The sequence below is a fragment of the Eulemur rufifrons genome, chromosome 8, assembly GCF_041146395.1.
Source record: "Eulemur rufifrons isolate Redbay chromosome 8, OSU_ERuf_1, whole genome shotgun sequence".
Taxonomy (NCBI): domain Eukaryota; kingdom Metazoa; phylum Chordata; class Mammalia; order Primates; family Lemuridae; genus Eulemur; species Eulemur rufifrons.
The window spans coordinates 75,175,545-75,197,510 of NC_090990.1; the positions used below are offsets into that span (position 1 = coordinate 75,175,545).

At 39.5% G+C, this 21,966-nt stretch overlaps 1 protein-coding gene and 1 non-coding gene across 2 annotated transcripts in view; one reads left to right on the forward strand and one right to left on the reverse strand.

Moving 5' to 3' along the window:
* The window catches only part of ALG14 (ALG14 UDP-N-acetylglucosaminyltransferase subunit), an 88,154-nt gene that overhangs the window by 54,888 nt on the left and 11,300 nt on the right, over nt 1-21,966 (reverse strand). The gene's annotated exons all lie outside the window — the stretch shown is intronic.
* LOC138391057 (U6 spliceosomal RNA) lies at nt 21,634-21,738 on the forward strand. The gene has a single exon (XR_011234698.1). It is a non-coding gene; the product is annotated as a U6 spliceosomal RNA (small nuclear RNA).

Genomic DNA, 21,966 nt, shown 5'->3' on the forward strand with positions numbered 1-21,966 from the left:
AGAAAAAAATTAGCCAGGTGACTAAAAATAGAAAAAATTAGCCAGACGTGGTGGTGTGCACCTATAACCCCTGCTACTCAGGAGGCTGAGGCAGGAGGATCGCTTGAGCCCGGGAGTTTGAAGTTGCTGTGAGCTAGGCTGATGCCATAGCACTCTAGCCCAGAGGCAACAGAGCTAGACTCTGTCTCAAAAAAAAAAAAAAAGTTCCAGTTGTATTGGTTATCCATTTCTATGTAACAAATTACCCCCAAACTTAAAACATTAGCAGCTAAAAACAACAAATATTTTTTGCTTCTCACAGTTGCTGTGGATCAAGAATCCAGGAGTGGCTTAGCTGGGTTATTCTGGCTTGGGGTGTCTTATGAACTTGAAATCAAGTTGGTGGCTGGGGCTGTAATCATCTGAAGGCTTGACGGGGGCTGAAGAATCCACTTCCAACGTAGCTCACTCACATGTCTGGCAAATTAGTGCTGGTCATTGGTTGGTAGCCTTGGTTGATGGCCTTAGTTCTTTGCCACATGAACCTTTCCATAGGGTTACTTGAGTGTTTTTTAAATTTTTTTTGTTTTTTGAGACAGAATCTCCCTTGATTTCCAATGACCTTTACATCTCTTGTGCCCGCGTGTGCCCACCGATCAGCTCACAATTATTAGAGAGTACATGTGGTGTTTGTTTTTCCATTCCTGAGATACTTCACTTAGGATAATGGTCTTCAGTTCCATCCAAGTTGCTGGAAAACACATTATTTCATTCCTTTTTATGGCTGAGTAGTACTCCATGGTTTATATATACCACATTTTCTTAATCCACTCATGAATTGATGGGCAGTTATCTTTGCAATTGTGAATTGTGCTGCAATAAACATCTGAGTGCCAGGGTCTTTTAAATAAAATGACTTCCTTTTGATAGATACCCTGTCATGGGATTGCTGAGTCAAATGATATATCTACATTTATTTCTTTAAGGAACCTCTGTTCTATTTTCCAAAAAGTTGTACTAATTTGCAGTCCCACCAACAGAGTAAAATCGTTCCTTTCTCTTTGCATCTATGCCAGCATCTATTGTTTTTAGACTTTTTAATAAAGGCCATTCTGACAGGGGGAAGGTGGTATCTCATTATGGTTTTAATTTGCATTTCCCTGATGATTAGTGACGTCGAACATTTCTTCATATATTTATTGGCCATTTGTCTATCTTCTTTTGAAAAATTTCTGTTCATGTCTTTTGCCCACTTTATAATGCTGTTGCTTTTTTCTTGTTGATTTGTTTGAGTTCTTTGTAGATTCTGGATATTAGCCCTTTATGAGATGTATAGCTTGCAAATATTATCTCACATTCTGTCAGTTGTCTATTTACTCTGTTGATTATTTACTTGGCTGTGCAGAAGCTTTTGAACTCAATCAAGTGCCATTTATTTGTTTTTGTTTTTGCTATATTTGCCTTTGGAATGTGAGTTCCTGAAGCCTCAGGAATGGAGCCTCATGGTCAGAGCTCGAGGCCCAGCAGCAGCAGTGGAACCTCAGGGCCCGACAGGAGCACTGAAGCCTCAGGGGTGGAGCGGAGGGCCCAGCAACAGCGGTGGAGCCTTAGGAGTAGAGCCTTGGGGGCCAGGGGCAGCACTAGAGCTTTCTCTATGAAACTGACGATTTACAAGGGCCTCAGGGAACTGCTCTCAGCCTTCATGGGTCCTCTCTCCAGAAAACAGGACCATGAGAGAGAAGAGTCCTGAGGCTTTGAGGTATGTCCCCAAAGGGCAAGGGAGCCTGCTAGTTAGAGCAAGCGGAAGTATCCCGTTATGCATCTAAAACTGTTTAAAAAATTTTCTGCCCCACTGTTCTGTATTATACTTGCTATGCAGCCATGCGGTCAAGTGGACAGGAACCTGGGGCCATCTTGATATGGATAGGGCCCTCAGATTAGCTATGCTTGACACACAGAAGTTGGGTGCTGGGTAATTTGATATTATGTCACCTAAAGAAAACAGGCCACAGCAAAATATTGAGAGTTTTTATTATTTTACACAGTTTAAGAAAACTATCAAATACATAAAGAAGTCAATGAGGAAAAATTATCAATAGAAGGCTTGTATTTTGGCCTTAAAAAAAAATTCCTTTGAAGACAAAGGAATGGGACAGAGGTTCAGAGAGCTACAATTCAGGCCTATGACCTTTGGCCTGGAATTTCTTAGAGGTTGTGGCATCTGGAAAAATCCAAATGAAAGCATCCTCATAGGCATATTGTTTTTGTTAGTCTGCACCTTTGCTTTGGGGGAACTGTTCCTGGCCCAGGTTTATGCCCTGTAATGGGACACAGGACATAAAAGGTTCCATGTCTACCATTTTATACCGCCTACCTCCACTCCCAGACCCAACATTTGGTTCAGGAGTGGCCACATGACCCAAGCAAGGTCAGTTTCTTCTTGGGATTCTTATAGATCCTGGGAATGTAGTTCTTCCATTGAGGCACACTGTCAGCTGTTCATCTAACTCTTAATTCATTCTACTGGGGTGGAGAAATATATACAGCAGGTCCTAGAATAACATCATTTCATTCAATGTTGTGTCATTATAACACTGACAAGAAAAAAAATCAATTTCCAGCTGGGGCCACTGTCTATGTGGAGTTCGCATGATCTCCCCAGGTCTGTGTGGGTTTTCTCTGGTTTCCTCCCACATCTCAAAGCCGTGCACATTAGGTGACTTGGCATGTCTATGTGGTCAGTGTGAGTGAGTGTGGGTATGGGTTTGAGTGTGCCCCGTGATGGGATGATGTCCTTGCCATGGCTGGTGCCCACCTTGTGCCCTGAGTTGCCGGCTTAGGCTCCAGCCACCCGTGACCCTGAACTGGAATAAGAAGGTAAATCATTCTCTTATTTGTTTTTATTAAAAAAATATGTACAGCTCACATTTCAATGTTTAATATTAGAAGTGTTTTGGTCTTTATGTAGAAGTTTGGTGATGTTTCTGTGACCAGATATATGCCATAAGAAATTAACTCTTGTTTATATCAATTAGCCTATGGTAAAATTGGTTTCATTACACATAGTTTCAGTTAAAGCTGCAGTTTCCAAGAGCCTAAGGATGAAGTTAAGTGAGGACTTAGTGCACTTTTTTTGTTTCTTTATCCACTAGTTTTTTCTACAATAACTCAGAACTGATCTATCATATTTACCACCAAAACATGCGACCTCTTCTGTATTCCCAAGGTAGAAATCAACAAATAAATAGTAGGACCTACCATAGATTTCCTGCTAGATATGAAGATATATGTTGGGGTTGTCAGGGACAGGAAGGGAGGAGGCTGCCTCCCTGTTTCCTTCTAAAACCTCTACACACATTCCACAGCTATCCACTTATTCCACATGTCCCTGCTACTCCCATGGTTCAAGTCAGCACCATCTCTCACCTTGACTATTACAACAGCTCTTAACTAGTCTCTTTGCTTCTCCTCTTGCTCCCCTACAACTCATTCTCTACAGAATCAGCAGAGCCATCTTTATATAACGTAAAGCAGATGCATGCTTTCATTCTCTTGCTTAAAACCCTCCAACAGCTTTCCACCTCACTTGTGATAAAGTCCAAATTTCTTACAATTGCTCCCAAGGTCCCATGCAATCTGGTGCTGGTTTACCTCTCTAGTTCCTCCTTGCTCACTCACTGGAGCCACACTGGTCTTCTGTCTGTTCTTTGACTGTGTCAAACTTACTCCTTCCTGAGGGCCTTTTTTGTTTATTCTAACAGTCTGCTTTGCCCACAGCTAGCTCCTTCCTGCAAATCAGGTCTTGTTTGAACATTATCTCCTCATGACAAGAGACAGTTCTCCCCCCAAAACATGGTCACGCTCCACCACACTGTCTTATTTTACTGTTTTCATAGCAATCATCGCTACCTAAAATTAACTTGTTCGTTTATGTGTGTGACTGTTGCCTACCTCTCCCCTTGGAATGCAAACTCTATGGGAGGAAAAGATTTCATCTTGTTCACTGCTATAATCCCAGTGCCTGGTATTTTGCACATAGTGATTACTCAGTAATAACTTGCTGAACAGATAAATGACTATCATTATAGTTTCTAGAAGTCCAGTTTATGGTCTATGCTGGGGGATGGTGATGGGGAAGCTGCTGGCTCTTAATCTCATGACATCTCAGGGTTGTAAGAGACCAACTAACTCAACTCCCTCACTTCACAGATGAAGAATCTGGACTTTCCCAAGGTGACAGTGCCAGGACCTGAATCCGGGTCTTCCACATGTCCATATGCTGCTGACTCACCCTTCTACAGACACGTCTTGGATCTCTGTGCCTCACTGCTGAGGAGCCCACCTTCCTCAATATATAAGGAGCTGAACCAGCTTCCTATGAAGTGTACTTCCTGGCTCCTGTTGCTCCTGTATAGAGCCAACTACCCATCCTGACCCACTTCCTTTTCCTTCCTTATTTTTCAACTCACCTGCTCTCAAACCTAGAGAGCTTACTGTCTCTTTTCCTGCCTTATGGGAACCGAGCTTCCTGTCTCATCCTCTCTCTCTGTCCTTTGTGCCCTGTTCTGCACTGTAGATTGGCTTACCTACCCCACCCACCACTGCTACCAGTGATTCCTTCACCTATTCCCCAAGCCTTTGGGGGGGAAAATAGGAATAAGAACATAGGACCCCAGAAACCTTCAGAATTTTCTATTGAACCTTAGGATTCAAGTTTTTTTCTGGCAAGTTCTCCTGTTTTGCTATTGCTCCTACCTGGCAGCCAACTGGGTTACATGTTCCTAAAAAGGATGTTTTAGTTGAGTTCTTTCCTTCTGTGTAGTTCAATGTGTATATCCTGTAATACATACTTAGCCTATCTTGTAACGTGATCTAGTCTCTTTCACACAATTGTCCATGAAATAAGACTCTCTCTTATTTTCTCTCTACCATATAGAGACATATCGTAGCTAGTGAAATATCCTATCTAACTCAGCTTCCTAATTCCTGTAGGGCACAGGCCACGTCCTATAGTACTCTATATGGCCACAGGGCCTCCCAGTGCTCCCTATATCTGCTTGACTGATGTAACCAAATGTATAGTGGCAAGAAAGACAAGAAAAGTAGAATGCTTCAGAGTAACAAAATAAAGTAGAGAAATAGTTTTTTTTCAGGGTTCTAGCTTGTCTGAAATTATGTGAAACACTAAGTTAAATACTAATAGTATATGACAACTTCTAACTTTCTAAGTCTGTTCCAGAATTACATCACTGCTAAAAACCACAAACATATCTGGCTTTAGATTTGTGAAAACTAAACAGAAGTTTATAGTGATTTAGATGGAAATAATTCCACCAAAGAAGCCAGATGGCATCATAAACCACAACAGAGAAGATCAAGTGGTCTATGAAGTCATTCTTTGCTGCTACCACCCACTGTAATGTACAATACGTTTATTATTTAATGAATGCCACACTATTGAAGAATCTTGGAAATAATAGAAAACTAAAATGGTAAAATTTCATTCAACCAAAAATGGTTTCAGCTTTAACTTTTTTAAAAAATGCAATATGTGTGTGCATATATATATTTTAAATGTATGTTTGATGGTTCAACCAATCATTATGAAACCAAGAGGACCATAATTTACCACAAAAAGTGTTTTTATATGCATGTCCTTCAAGTTCCTAATAGGTGCTCAATTCATGGTGTTGATGAAGTGGCAGGTGAGTGAGGGAGCTGAGGTTCCAGTGGGTACTGCTGATAACTGGCTCCATCACCTCAGGCGAATCAACCTCTCTGGACCTCCGTCTCCCACTGTGAAACAAGGAGGCCTGGCTGAGATCAGGGATCCTCAACTAGCCACTGTGATCCCACAACTGGCCATCAAGTCTGACTTGGGATTTTGGCCCAAAAGATTTTTGAAGCCTTTTATAACGAACATTTGTTGTTTTCTTCCCAGCCTTTATTGATCACTTCTTTTAACAATACCCCAATTTTCCTTTGGGTAATTGATTCCTTTCATGTTATCAGCCAGCTGGTTTTGGTAGTGTTCACCCCCTTTCTTTTTTATCCCCAACCTTAAGCTCCAAAAGTAGGCCTGGAATGGCTTAAGCGATATGGAATAATCCTCACTCCTGCCACAATGATTGGCTGAAAGATGGCATTATAACCCACCTGGAGATCATGAGACAGGAGATGTTTGCTGGGGCTTCTGGGAAAAAGAGGCTTTATCCCTCTCTCATATGCTATAAGAGATCCACTTGTTCCTCAGACAGCCTAGTACAAAGATATGAAGCCAGGAGGTGCTATAGGTTTTTGCTATCCTGATGACAGAGCTTGGAGCTGCTGGAGGCAGTGCTGTGGGGAGCCCAGAGGAGCTGCCACTGTAGAAGACAGACAGAGCAGAGGACACCTACTATCATTAGTGACATGCCTGGGCAGCTGGACCAAGTCCTGACAGAAACAACACTGAATTTTTCCTGTTTCATAAGTTGACAAATTCCCTTTATTGTTCAAGCCAGTTTTGAGTTTAGGTGTGTCACTTGCAATTGAAACACCTTTCCTATGGCTTTAAAATGGTATGAATTTAAGATGGCTTTCCTTTCTCAAACAAAAAACATATATTAAAATCATGTATGAAATAATTGCTTATGACACTAGGTTTCAGAGCTGCACTCTTCATTATGAACACAATTCATTTGCTCATTCATTCAATACCCAATAAGCACCTACCAGCTGACAGGAACTGGGCTAGGAACACAAGGGTGAATAAGATGTTCACAAGGAACTCACTACAGTCTGGTAGGACAACACAGAAAAAATAATTGCAACCAAAGAGAGAAATACAACATGAGATAATTATAAATATAATGTTAGCACCAAGTAAGGAGTGATTAATTATACTCTGATAAATTAAGTCAGGCTTCATAGATAAGATACCTGAGCTGACTTGTAAGGGATATGAAATTTTCCAGGTAGAGTTGGCGGTGGCAGGGGGAAGGCAGAGGAAGCAGCATGTTCAGAGCAGAGAGGCATAAAATAGCATGAAATGTTTGGGGCACTGTATTTTGGTATGTAAGAAGCCAGGCAGAGAGCAGGAGAAAATGGTGCTTCAAAGCCATGCTAAGGAGTATGCACTTGATTCTAAAGGCAATGAGGAGCCACTGATGGATGTTTAAAAAGGGGAGTAATGTGACCAGATCTGCATTCAAGAAATACTACTCTGGCAGTCATGATAATGGACAGAAGGGGTGGGGAACAACAGAGAAGGGCAATCATTTGGGAGATCACTGAAATACATCAGAATGGAGGCAAGGCCTAAAGGACAGCTGCAGCACTAAGACGGAGGAATGAAGAGGACAAACATGGGGGGGAGGGGTCTAAGAAGCTGGAGAGCTTGGGGCAACTCCCAGGTTTCTAGCTGGGGTGAATAGTATTGTCATGTCCTAGGGAGAGAACACAGGAGGGGAACTGGGCTGAGGGCATATTATTATTTATCGTGGTCTGGTTTGGGACATAATTTTGTGAGTCAGTAAAATACTAAGTATAAGATATATCAATTTTAGAAAACATGTACAGGCACTTTTTAGGTAGAAATGGGGCAGATAGGGGTTTGCACCTGGAACTGAGGCAATGGGTTGACCTGACAGGTGGGTGTATGGAGCAAGACAACTGGGAATCTAGAAGGACAGTATTCAGAAGTCTGGATGCTAGGCCCTAGGGACACATGGCCTGGAGCGGCAGCCTCACTTATCTTTGACAAGTCAGACTTGAGGACCAGGTGTGGGATCACAGTGGCTAGCTGAGGATCCCTGATCTCAGCCAGGCCTCCTTGTTTCACAGTGGGAGACGGAGGTCCAGAGAGGTTGATTCGCCCACGGTGATGGAGCCGGTTATCAGCAGGAACCACTGGAACCACAGCTCCCTCACTCACATGCCATTTCCTGGCACTTCATCAGCATTGAAGTGAGCACCTACCAGGTACCCATAGGACCAGTGAACATCTCTCGGCACCCACTGTTTCCTTTTCACTTCCTTGCCATGCTCAGCTCCTTGGTCAGTCCTGACTACATCATCAGTCACGGCCTCACAACTTGCAGGACTTAGAATTGTGGACTGCCTGGCATGACTGCAACCACCAGGCTCCAGAATCATCTCCTGGGGCCTAACAACTGCAAGGGATCAAAGAGCCTCCACTTGAGCAAAAGGAAGGATGTAGGAATTCCAAAACAGGCCACCTCCTGATTTTATAACAACAAAAAGGAAACTATGTTTATACCATACTACTATAAGCATCAATTTAAAAAAATGTGCTATTAATGTGTTTAAATCCAAATATTGGTTATTAGATATGATTAATTCACTTTAAAATGGAGAAACAACAGCACTATATTGTAAAACGTGCTCCTCTGAATGTTGTAAGAATCCCATACAAATTTAACTGGCACAGGGTAATTGGTTAAATTAATAGAAAGTTGAAATAGGTGCACTATGGTTATTCATAGTTATTTTAATTCTATCCATTCAGAATCTGATTCAAAGAAAGTTCAACCTAACTGGCCTTAGTTCTAGAGATAGAGGAAGGAATAATTAAGATTTGGGGAGGAATTTAAGAGATTAAGCTATTTAAAATACTTTAGAAACATGCATACATCTACCTGGCATACTATTTCTTTTTCTTTTTTATCTTTACTTTTTTTTTTGCTTTTTTCTTTTTCAGAATCTGGGAAAGCCAACTGTCATACTATTTCAAAAATAATAATCTAGTCACTGAAACAGCCACATCAGGATCTCTATGTGCAATAAATTACACATATTTTCTTATTCAGATATTTCGCTCATTTAAACTGGGCTTCTTTCAAATTAGAGGTATTTTTACCTTTACCTATAACTGAATATAGTTAAGGTCCATTAGGATGAGGAAAATCACACATATACATCAGTCATACTCTACAAATGTAACTATGTTAAGCCATTAGTTGTAATATATAGTTTACAAAATAAAACAAAACCCCACAATTCTGATTATATAATTTACAAACATTTCTTTTAGAACTGCTTAGGAACTGTGGAAGGTAAACAACAAATGCATTAAATTTAGAAGTCTCAGCAAGTTGTACACAGTCTCAGTTCACTGTGTGAAGTTAGCACCCCACCTTGTGGAAAATAGTAGGTGGTATTAAGTGGAAAAATGTTGTGTTAGTTTTAGAGGTACTGGTTGACAAATCCTGAAACAGCCAAACTGCCACTGATTCATATACAAATCAAAATTACAAAACCAAAAAAGAAAAAAAAATTCAAACCCAAAGAATCCCTATTTATTAAAGCAACAGCAAAACGGTTATACTTCCAAAACAAAAGTATACTAGCCTCACAATATTGGTGCTTATGGTATGAGCTTGGGTTACTTCTTTAGAAAATAAATATTTCATATCAGTAGGTTATTACTTCCACTGGAACTTTTATTTCTTCTTAGCTTTGTTTCTACAAAATAGCTATTTTCTAATTGTAACTTTAGAAAATGCAGAAAAATATATTCAAAGACAAAACCAAAATCAACCCATATCCACAATTCAGAGATGGTCCCTCTAACTCCCTTCTACAACCTTAAAAAATATCAGACCCTTAAATTCTTTCTGCAACTGAAAACAGTCTAAGATGATCTCAAGTTTCTAAAATTGAAATCATTTCTTGTCTTGTAAGTTAACAACTTCTTTACCAATCTCCTATCATGATTCTTGTCAAAATACATCCTCTGTTTGTCTAAACATGTCCTGCACTTTCCAACTTCCTCACTTTTTCCCACGCTGTCCTCCTCCCTTCGTCTCTCCCTATTCTTTTGGAGAAGTCCTCACCCCACCCCACACTCTAGCCCACAGAGATCTCTTCCTACCCTGCATTCAAAGCATTCATTGACCTTTGTTTTTTTTTTTTTTTTAATCAAAGTTACATTTAAGATATATACATCAAAGAATATATATATATGCACACGTGGTTTTAAAGTTCCTATAGTCTTCTCAGTTTGGTCAAACCCCTGAGGTCATTTATGATCTTCATTCCTTTCTTGGCACCACCTCTTCTGGAGTTCTCTGACCCCTAGCTCACTTCTGACCAGTTGCTCTCTAGCCCTGTTTGAGGTCTTCTCACCAGAACTCCCCTCACTGTCATCCTGAGGATTCTCTTTGCTTCTCTCCTGGATAGGGGCCCAGGTCTCTGAAACTCGGTCTTCCTTCTTGGGTCCCCTCTGTTTTAGTGGGCACATCCTCTGGGAAAGGGTACATGGGAATCAGTTTGAGACAGTGCTCCATTGTTGCTCTGAATGCCATTTGGATCCCCAATGTGATTCCTTTCCTTGCTCTTTCTGGATGTTTTTGGTATCTTCTCTTTACCCTAATTCTGGAATTGTAGATCACATATCTTGTTGTGACTACAGCTTCACTGGGCTGGGGATAGTTCTTTTAGTCTGGAGGCCATATCCTTCTAGCTCTGGGAATTTTTCGTGGGTCATCACTTTGTTTTGTTTTGAACTTTTCCCCTGTTGCCTTGTGTTCTTTTTGGATAGTGGACTTCTAACATCTAGTTTGATTGTTTAATTTTCTTACTTTTCTTTATTGTTTTTACCTTTTTCTTATGCTTTATGCTTTTCATCTTTTTCTTGAGTTTCCATTTGATCTCCCATCTTTTATTGATTTTTTTTTACTCCTGCAATCAAAATCTTAATAGCCAAGAGTCTTTGTGTTCTGAGTTTTAAAAAAATAGATCTCATTCTGTTTTTTAAGGACACAATGCCCTCTGATTTTTCTGAAAGTAATTGTTTTCTTTTAAGGCCCCTCTTCTGCTACCCTCCTCTCTGCATTTCCTTTTTCTCTGATTTCTTTTCTCAAAGTTCCTTTCACTGATGTTAGTTTTGGCGTCTCTTATTTTAGAGGCTTTCCTCAAATGTCTGATAATCTGTGGTTATTGGTTCAAGCCACTGGTTCTCAAGAAGGAGATCTGGAGACACTGTGGGTTGCATGACTGGTGATGGGGGTGGGAGGAGAGCAACTGGCATCTAGTGAGGCCAGGGATGATGCTAAACATCCCACAACACACAGGACGCTCCCCTACAACAAAGATTTATCTAGCCCCAAATGTCAATAGTGATAAGATTGAGAGGCCTGGTTCTTATTAAAGAACGGAGGCATTAAAAAGCAGCCTGGAAGCTCTGTGTGCAAGGTGGAGCTTGTCAACGGAACAGTAAAAAATAGTCAGGACCTGACCCAAGTGTTAGGATCTATAGTTCTGTTCTCTTGGGCAAAGCAGTTTCTTCAAAACTAATCTTCAATTTCCTGCCTGGAGGATATAAATGTAGCATTCTGGGAACTGATCCAGAAAGGGGACCTAAGTGTGGGACAGGAGAGGTATTCACTCTTCTGAAGCTCCCTGTGTTCAGGGCAGTATTTTACCCAAATCCCCAATCTGGCTTGGTGTTCCAAAGCCAAAGCCTATTCAGTTCAACCTGTGCAATGGTTAAAGCTTTGGTTTTCTACCTGCATAAGGCAGAGAGTCTCGGAGTCTAACTCCTCTGTAGGCAGACTTCAATCAAAAGGCCTGTTTTCAGGCCCACGCTGCACCCCAGGCTTCAGAAGCGCCGAATGCCTTTATTATCTTTTATTTGCTAGCACTGCCCAGTGATGCTTTTAATGACTAACTCTTCATGTTTCCAGTATTTATGCTCTTTCCTCTCTAACCACACCAATAACTCCTTGAAGCAAAAGAGGCACTTCCTTTCTTTACTTGTATTCCCCATAAAACTTAGTACAAATTTTGCACACAGAAACTGTTTCAATCAATATCCACTTTTGGGTTTTAAGAAGGATTTTACTTTGCAGAAGGCAAAGCTTCTAGTAAACTGTGCTAACTATCTCAGATAAAGAAGAGCACGTGAAACAAATATACCAGTGCTACAACCTCGGCAAGGTGTTTGGTGAACAGTCTTTAAATAAAAACATTCTCCAGATGGAAAGACTGCACCAAACCCATATAAAGCCTTTTCAAATTCAAGAAAGAAAAATCATCCCTAGCAATACGATGTTCTCCAAAAAAGAAGTAGAGACATCCTCTCCCCATCTACCCCATGCCGGCTTAGCCTGTAATATACATTAGAAATCGATCTGCCATTCCAAAGTTCAGCCCTCTACTGCCTCTACTGGGAAGCAGTGCAGGTCCTACAGCTCAATGTTCAGCAGTGTACTGCCACCTGGTGGCAGCATGAGGAGATGCCACTGGGAGGCTGCAGAGGAAATGACAACAGAAGTCCCACAACATATGGAGGAACTCTCCACGTCCATTTCTGAAACTTGAAGGACTGTTTTGGGGGAGGGAAAGGAAGAAGACAGAGAGGGAGGGGGAAGGTAAAAGGAAGAAGGGAAAGAAGGAGAGGGAAAGAGGGAGAAGGGGAGAGAAGAAAGAAGGGGAACAAGAACGAAAGCAAGTGTGCAGGACTTAGTAAATGGTTTTGAATCAGCACAAGGAGGGCCTGGGAAGTCCCTTTGAATCCCAGGGAGTTTCCAGGTTCCTCCAGCCAAGGCAGAGGCTGCTGATTCATTTGGGTGGTATGAAACATTTTAAAGACACTTGGTGACAGGGATGCCCCACTTACAGTCTTCCCATGGTCAGTGATGGCAACTCCATTCTCACAATGGTTCAGACCGAAAGCTTTGAAGTCATGCTTGACTCCTCTCTTTTCTTCACATCCCATATCCAATCTTTCAGGAAATTCTATTAACTTTACTTTCAAAAAAAAAAAAATACCCAGAATCCAGCTATTTCCCCCTACTCCTAACCCTACTGGTGCAAACCACACTATCACTGGCTTGGATTGTAGCAAGAGCCTCCTAACTAGTTTCTCTGGCTTCACCTTTGGTCTATCTGTAACACAGCAACGAGAGGGACCTGTGTAAAACAGGAGTAAGACCACAGCACTCCTCCGAGCAAAACCTTCCAAAAGCTCCCTATTTTCTTCAAAGTAAGAGAGGAAGTTCCCACCATGGCCCAAATGGCCCTGTGTCATCTGGTTTCTGCCCTCTCCTCCCATCTCCTGTCTCCAGTCTCTCCCTCCACTCACTCTGCTCCAGGCACCAGAACTCCCTGCTACTGCCTCAGCACCCAGGAATGCCCCTCTACAGTTTTCCAGAGACTTTTTTCCCTCTGCCTGAAATGCTCTTCTCCCAGTTGTCCTCATCCTCTTCAAGGCCCTAAGAGCAGCAAAGGCAACTTCTTCAGCTCCGTCAGAATTCCCAGTTCCCCTCTGCCTGTGCAACTCCCCGCAGCACTAATCACCTTCTGACAGGCTTTAAGAGCTTCTTCTTTACTACGTATAGTACTGCTGTCTTCCCATCTGGCTCGAGTTGAGTAAGCTCCATGAAGGCAGGAAATTTTTTGGTCTGTTTTGTTCACTGGTGTATACCAATTGTCTATAACAATGCCTGGCAAATGGAAAGCAAATACTTATTGCTGAATAAACAAAGTTTTTTTGAAAAGCTTTCGAATTCTGGCTACTATTGCATTGTAAATTTGGGAAAATTGAAAATCTTAATTTTTAAACATCAGGAACATGCTTTCATATTTATACCATATTTAATGTCTCCACAAGATTTCACTATTGTGTCCATATTGATCATTTCCTTTTATTAAAGATCCTTTCTCTGCATTTAATATTTAAAATATCTTTTTTCATTCTTTTTTCTAATACCTAAAGCTAGCATATAAGAAAGTTACTGAGTTTTGCATATTTGGCTTGCATCTGCCACTTTTCCTAAAGGTTTTTTGTTGTTGTTGAGACAGGTCTTGCTATGTTGCCTAGGCTGGCTTTGAAGTCCTAAGCTCTAGTGATGTTCTTGCCTCAGTCTCCTGAGTAGCTAAGATTGCAGCTACACACCACCGTGCCCAGCTGACACTCTTCTGATGTTCTATTTTCTATACTTCATAGTCTTTTAGGTGATTTTGTTTCTAGATATATAATTATTTATAGAATATAGTTATTTCTTCTTTTTCAATATTTTTACCTCTTATTTCATCTTAGGTGGAGGGTCAAAACAACAAAATCATATGACTAACGGGAAATATTCTTATTTTGGTTCTGATTTTAAAGAGAGAGAATGCCTCTAATGGACATTGGCTTTTGGCTCCAATATGCTTTTTCATATTAAGGAAACCCAATGAAAATGCTGGAATAATGGGTTATTTGTGCAAAGTAGTGTTTTAGGAAGCTAAATGTGCACAGCCACGGATATGAATGTGATGCAGAGAAGACAACTAGTGTCCAAAGCAACTGTAGCATGTGGCATATGTAGGGCTTACATATAATAGCCATTCAGTATTGCTGGCTTGAGCAAATATTGAAAAATATGAATAGAGAGCATAGGTTTTATTTAATGGCCAGAACAACAGCAGTTTGGAATATCTATTACATTAGCTTCTACCCTGTACATTTATACTCTTTCATAATTTCTATGTGTACTTCAAAACAGGAATTCAGTTGACAATCCGGCAGAATGCTACAGTGGGAAAGGGCTGCCATGCCCTTTAATGTCAGCACGTTATTTAGCTTGGGCTTCTTTATTTTTTAACTTTTTTCCTAATCAAAGTAACACCCGCGTTTATTGTAGAAAATTTGGAAAGTTACAAGAATGCTTCCAGAATGTGTAAGTACAAAAATGTTTACTACAGTATTTAGTGAAAAACTGAAAACAGTAATAAGGAAACAGTATATCAATACTATAGATTATTATACAATCATTTAGAAGTACAAATTAGACCTAATGTACCCACTTGGAAAGCTATCATAGAATTAAATGGAAAAAAAAGTTGTAGATAATATATGGGATGTGATTTATAAACTAGCCATACCTGGCTCCCTCCAAAAAATTCCCTGACATTATCTACATGGTTACAAGCATATGTATGTATGTAATTCATAATACTTGGTTATATGTACATGTACAACAGGAGGGAAAATAAGCACTGGTGCCCGGACTTCAGCATTATACAATTCAGCCATGTAACAAGAACACTTGTACCCTCTAATATTTTGAAATAAAAATTATATATGTATAAGGCACTGGCAGAATATAACTCAGGTTGGTAGTTACTTCTAGAGAGTGGAACTGAGGTGGTGACGGGAAACTTCTACTTTTTACTTTATATACTTCTTTACTGTCTAAAGTCTTTAAATTAAGAAACAAGCCAAAAAGAAATAAAATTTGGAAAGAATATAGAAGAGTAAAGAAACAGAAAAATAACCCCTCCCAGTCCTGCCACAGTTAATTCTGGAGTGTACTCTACGTAGATTTGCTGAAATAACCACTAAGCAAGTGTCTTGTATGGAATCGGCACTCAGTTAATATTTTTTAAATGAATGAACAAATAACCTTTCATGGAAAACACTGTAAGTCTAATTATAGAGTAGTGGGAAATCTAATTAAGTGGCCTCAAAGTGAAGCTTGGCTCTAATTTTTAACCCTTTAAATCAGTCTTCAGCAACTGCTACTGTTGTTTTACATGTGAAAAAAGTCCACTCTGTAATTTTTAAATGAAGTTTTAAAATGTTGTTATTCAAGTGTCACCTTTTTCTTTATTGATGTGCTCTAAAGAGGCCAACTGATGTTTTAACGGAAGTTACAAGGCGTAGAAGTTGGTTGTCAAGGGAGGCAGTTAAGAGACAGGGCTCAGATTCAGAAGCAAATAAAAGGATGAACCAAAATCCACATTGTGATGCCCTGAACCTCATTTCCTTCCATGCCTTGTAGAGGGGATGTCCCTGCTGAAACACAGCCTAACAAGGAGACTACTGCTCTCCAAGAAGGCAGCTCTGGTTTGAGTTTTCATTTACCTTTACATAGCTCTGGTAATTTGTTCTATTTGGAAAGGTTACTATCCAATTTTTGCTAGAAGATATTACTTGACTACTCTTTACTTTAGAACTAATCCCAGTGGAAATTACTTTATCTTTAGAAGCCTTTTCAAGATATTTTTTCATATAAGTAATTTCACAGCCAAACATTCCTTTTTCTTTCTTTCTTTTTTTTTTTTGCTTAGCTCTCTGCTCTTCACCTTTCTAATCTTGGTTTCTCATAAAGAGCTAAACTACTCAGCCTGAATAGCAGAATTAAAAAGTATGCCAAAAGTAATTCTCTTTGCTCTTATATATTTATAAATAAGGTGAATTATGTACCTACAATATTAAATACCATTAAAAATACACTAAATCAAAGAAATAAGAAATTTGAAGAAGTTTCTACAATGAAAATTAGCCACTTCTAAAATTCAATTAATAAAATTATATTAGTTTAAAATTTAGCTTCAAAATCTGCTTTATATTTAAATCTAGAATAGGTAAATACCAACATTTAAGATTTTTTCTACAAACTAGCAAAAACATTTAGATTTATAAGTTATAAACCAAATGACAGAAAATTCCTATGTTACTTGTATCACTCTAAGTGATTAATACTTTTAATTTGTATCTTCTGATTTCGCAATTCTGGGAAGGTCCTCTTTGTGTCTTTGGAGGAGCAAGCCTATGTTGAAAATGTGAGTTTTGGCTTCTCACTGGAACCAAGTGTGACTCGATGCACTTTCATTCCTGAAGTGCTCCAGGCATTACGGATGAGATCCTCTGCCCAAGCACAAGTGCAGTTGCTGCTTTAAAATGGTACAGAGTTTCTGTTTTACTTAAGAAGTCTGAAAAAATTGAATTACAGAGAGAGAGTTCAAGCCAATACCTATAGGAGTATTATCTATAGCTAGGAAATTGCAGTTGGCACAGTAACATCAGGAAAAATAGGGGAAAATTAAGGGAGGAAGGGGCTGCTGTTTACACAAATAGTGCAGAATAGACACACAGAGTGTACATCAAAACTCTGACTCTAATTAGAAAATGAATTTGACTTTGGTTCTGACAGAACAGTCATACAAAATAACTTGAAAACTCTCCTTCTATAAAGAAATTAAAATCATGTCAGAACTACAACAAAATATTATTTTATCTGAACTGGGAAGAAGGAAAGGGAAACCCCTACTTGCCAGAAAGAAGAAAGTGAAAAGGGAGAAAACAGCCTGTGGCACGTAGGTTTGAGGAGGAAGACATACTTATGCCAGAGGGGCCGGGGTTTCAGTGCCCGGGAAGGCTTAGGGAGAGAAGCCTAAACACAGGAACAAAATGGCAGCTGACATTTCCGCACAGTAACAGCTTCCCTATATCTGAAATTTAGAATACCCCCGGGCCTAGTTCTTAGTCCTCTTCTATTTTCTATCAATCAACTCCTGGGTACTGTCACCAAGTTTCTTATTTTAGGTACCACCATCTATACTCAGATGACTCCAAATTTTATATTCCAGACCAGACCTCTTTCCTGAACTTTAGACACATAGATCCAACTGTATCTGCCACATCTTCACTTGCATGTTTACGGACACCTCACACTTAGCCCTCCTGCTCTCCCCTGTAACCTTCCCCATATAAGTGGCAACTCTATTCTTCCAGGGGCTCAGGCCAAAAACCTGATGTCACCTTCCACTCCTCTTTCTTCTCTTAGTCCTCACAACTTATCTGCCAGGAAATCCTATTAGCTCTCCCTTCAGAATATACCCAGACTCTGACTCATCCCCATCACATGCACTGTTGCCATCCTGGTCCAACTCACACTGATCTCTCATTGGGATCACTGCAACAGCCTCAAAACCCCTCCCTGCATTTGCCCTTCTCCACTCCATTTATTCAGCAGCCAGAGCCATCCTATGAGATCACATCCATCCTCTACCTAAAACGTCCCAATGGCTCCCCATTTCACTCACTGGGTAGAAATTTAAGCCTAAAAATGGACCACAAGGCCTTGAAAGATCTGACCTATATGACCTCATACCTACATGGCTCTCCCTCCCTTCCTCCACACTGGCTACACTGACCACTCACTATTTCACGAGTTGCCAGGCCTAGTCCCACCTCAGGGCCTTCTCTGCAGTTACCACTTCCCCTCCAAGAATTCCCTTTCCCCACATGGCTTAAAATCTCACCTCCCTCAGGTCTTTGTTCAAGTACCACCTTTCCTGGTCACTCTACCTAAAATTGCAAATTCTCTTCACATCCCCTCCCCCCAAACTCCCTATTCCCTTGCCTTGTTTTATTCTTTTTTTGAGACAGAGTCTCACTCTGTTGCCCGAGCTAGAGGGTCGTGGCGTCAGCCTAGCTCACAGCAACCTCAAACTCCTGGGCTCAAGCAATCCTTCTTCCTCAGCCTCCCAAGTAGCTGGGACTAGAGGCATGTGTCACCATGCCCGGCTAACTTTTTCTATATATTTTTAGTTGTCCAGATAATTTCTTTCTATTTTTTAGTAGAGATGGGGTCTCGCTCTTGCTCAGGCTGGTCTCGAACTCCTGAGCTCGAGCAATCCTCCCACCTCGGCCTCCCATAGCGCTAGGAATACAGGCGTGAGCCACTGCGCCCGGCCGTTTTATTCTTCTTAACAAGATTTCACTAATACATTATAATCTTTACTCAATGATCTTGCTTATTATCCCCCATTAGAATGTAGGCACCACGAGAGCGGAGATTTTTCTTTGTTTTATTCACTACCATAGTGCTAACACTCAGATATTCAACAAATACTTGTTAGATAAATGAGTAAATGCTCAATTCATAGCTATCAAGGAAAAAGTTCAACCTAGAATTCTAAATGCAGAATGCAATCAAAGGAAGGGCAAAACCAAGACATATTTTCAGGCAAACAAAAAACATGGGAAGAATTCATCACTTACAGACTTTGCATGAAGGAACTAATAAAAGATATACTTCTGAAAGAAAGGCATTGCATTTGGAAGGAGTGAACAGGATACAAGAAGGGTAAGCAAAGAAAATGCTACATAGGCAAGGTGCGATGGCTCACTCCTATAATCCCAGCGCTTTGGGAGGCCAAGGAGGGAGGATCACTTGAGGCCAGGAGTTTGAGATCAGCCTGAGCAATACAGTGAGACTCCATCTCTATAAAAAAAACAGAAAAATTAGCCGGGTGTGGTGGCGCACACCTGTGGTCCTAGCTACTTGGGAGAATGAGGCAGGAGGATGGCTTGAACCCAGGAGTTCAAGGTTGCAGTGGGCTATGATCAAACCACTGCACTCCAACCTGGGTGACAGAGCGAGACTTCGTCTCTTTAAAAAAAAAAAAAGAAAGAAAGAAAAAAAAAATCTCAGTTTTGAATTTAAAAATTTTGCTATATTCCATTTGTAAAAGACATATCTGAAATATAATGACACACAAAAAAAGTGAAAATAGACAGAAAAAGATATACCATGTAAACACTGGCCAAAGGGAAGCTAGCACTGCTTATGTTACTAACAGATAAAACAAATTTTAAGAAACCAAGTATTATTAGGGATAAAACAGATCACTTCATAATGATAAAAACAGCAATTCACTATAATAAAGAATCAAATTTGAACTAGAATACAAAAATATATACAGAAAACAGATAAACACAAAGAAAAAAAGACAAATTCACAATTGTGAATTTTATATACCTTGCTCAGTAATGATAGATCAAGAAGTCAAAAAATTAATAAAGATACAGATGACTTGAACAACATAATAAATAACATTATGGGCATATAAAGTATTTTGCACTAAATGATAGGGAATATATTTTCTTTTCAAACACACAAGATGGGACTTAAACAACCCATATCTTAGGCCACAAAGCAAGTCTCAACAAATACCAAGGAAATTCTTCTTTTACAAGAACACATCTTCTGCCTATAAAGTCAGATTGGAATTTTACAAAAATTCCAGCTACACGTTACTTACAGAAGACAAACTCGAAAAATAAAAGCCCACTATAAGAACAGAAAGTTAGGTTAGCCATATTGATATCAGAAAAAAACATACTTTAAGAAAAAGCAGTTTAAGGATAAAATGGGTCACTAAATGCTATAACAACAAAAAGTTCAATTGGCAAATAGGCTGTAACAATTCTAAACTTAAATGCATGTAATAAGATAGTCTGAAAATATACAAAGCAAAACTGAAACAACTACAAGAAGAAATTAAACCTATCATCAAAATGGGAAATTTCAACATATCTTTTTCAGTAATAGATAAATCAAGCATACAAAAAAATTTTGCAAGGTCACAGGAGATTTGGAAAATCCAAATAAGCTTCACTTAATGGTCATATTTACTAGGCCAACAACTAGAGAATACACATTTTTTCTCAATGACATGTGGAACAACTGACCCTGTGCAAGAATGTTAAGTAAATTTCAAGGCCATGAAGGAAATTTTGACAATTTAAAAAAATTGGGTCTCATATAGGCCAATTTTCTAATTATGTTAGAATAAAATAATAAGTCAATTTGTAAAAGATAACTATGTTTAGAAATTTTTTAAAACTTTGAAATAGGCCGGGCGCGGTGGCTCACGCCTGTAATCCTAGCACTCTGGGAGGCCGAGGTGGGCGGATCGTTTGAGCTCAGGAGTTCGAGACCAGCCTGAGCAAGAGCGAGACCCCATCTCTACTAAAAATAGAAAGAAATTATATGGACAGCTAAAAATATATATAGAAAAAATTAGCCGGGCATAGTGGTGCATGCCTGTAGTCCCAGCTACTCGGGAGGCTGAGGCAGTAGGATCACTTGAGCTCAGGAGTTTGAGGTTGCTGTGAGCTAGGCTGACGCCATGGCACTCACTCTAGCCTGGGCAACAGAGTAAGACTCTGTCTCAAAAAAAAAAAAAAAACTTCGAAATAACTGAAAGGTCAAAGAAAAAGGTCACAACTCATGTGATGAGACTACTGTAACCTTGATGTGAAAACCAAAGAAAAATACAAGAAAGGAAAAGTACAGGATAATCTTGTTTATGAACATAAATTTAAAAACAAACAAACAAAAAAAATCCAAAACAATATGTTTATCAAATCTAGCAATGTATTAAAATATAACACACCAAAAATAAATTGGGTTTATTCTAGGAATTCAAGAATCGTTCATACCATGTAATTGTACACATAAACATAAAATTAGAAAAACCATATCATCATCTCAGACGTAGAAAAGACATTTTATAAAAGTCAACAACCAAAGGCCAGGCACAGTGGCTCATATCTGTAATCCTAGCACTTTGGGAGACCAAGACCAGCCTGAGCAACATAATGAGACCTATCTCCACAAAAAATAGAAAAATTAGCTGGGTGTGGTGGCACACGCCTGTAGTCCCAGCTCTCGGGAGGCTGAGGCAAGAGGATCGCTTGAGCCCAGTAGTCTGAGGCAGCAGTGAGCTATGATGATGCCACTATACTCTAGCCCAGGGGACAGAGTGAGACTCTGTCTCAAAAAAAAAAAATAAATAAATAAATAAAATAAAATAAATCAACAACTAAAAATGATTTAAAATAAAACCCTTGGCATGCTTTAAAAATCAGAAAGAATATAAGGGTGATCACTACACTGCCTCTATTTGTTACTGTTCTGGAAGTTCTAACACCACAATAAAAACAGGGGAAAAGAAGTGTAAGGATTAAAAAGAATAAGAATTGTTACTGTTTATAGATGATGAGATTATCTTCATAGATAAAAATTTATTAAAAAATTACCAGGATGAATTAGAGTCCAGCAAGGTAGTTCTTATAAGATCACTATACAAGTGCTTGCTTCAGGCAGCACATATACTAAAATTGGAATGATACGAAGATTAGCATGGCCCCTGAACAAGGATGACATGCAAATTCAGGAAGTGTTCCATATTTTTAAATTAAAAATTTAAAAAAAGATCACTATACAAAATCAATTGTATTTTTATATATCACAACACAGGAAATGTCACCAAAAGATATCACTTACAAGAGTAATAAAACAATACAAGATACCTAGAAATAAATATTAATACAACAAAATATATGAAGACAATTAGAAAATGTTATTGAAAAGCATTAAAGGAGATATAAATACCGAAGGGAGAGATGCAGTTTTAGGATAG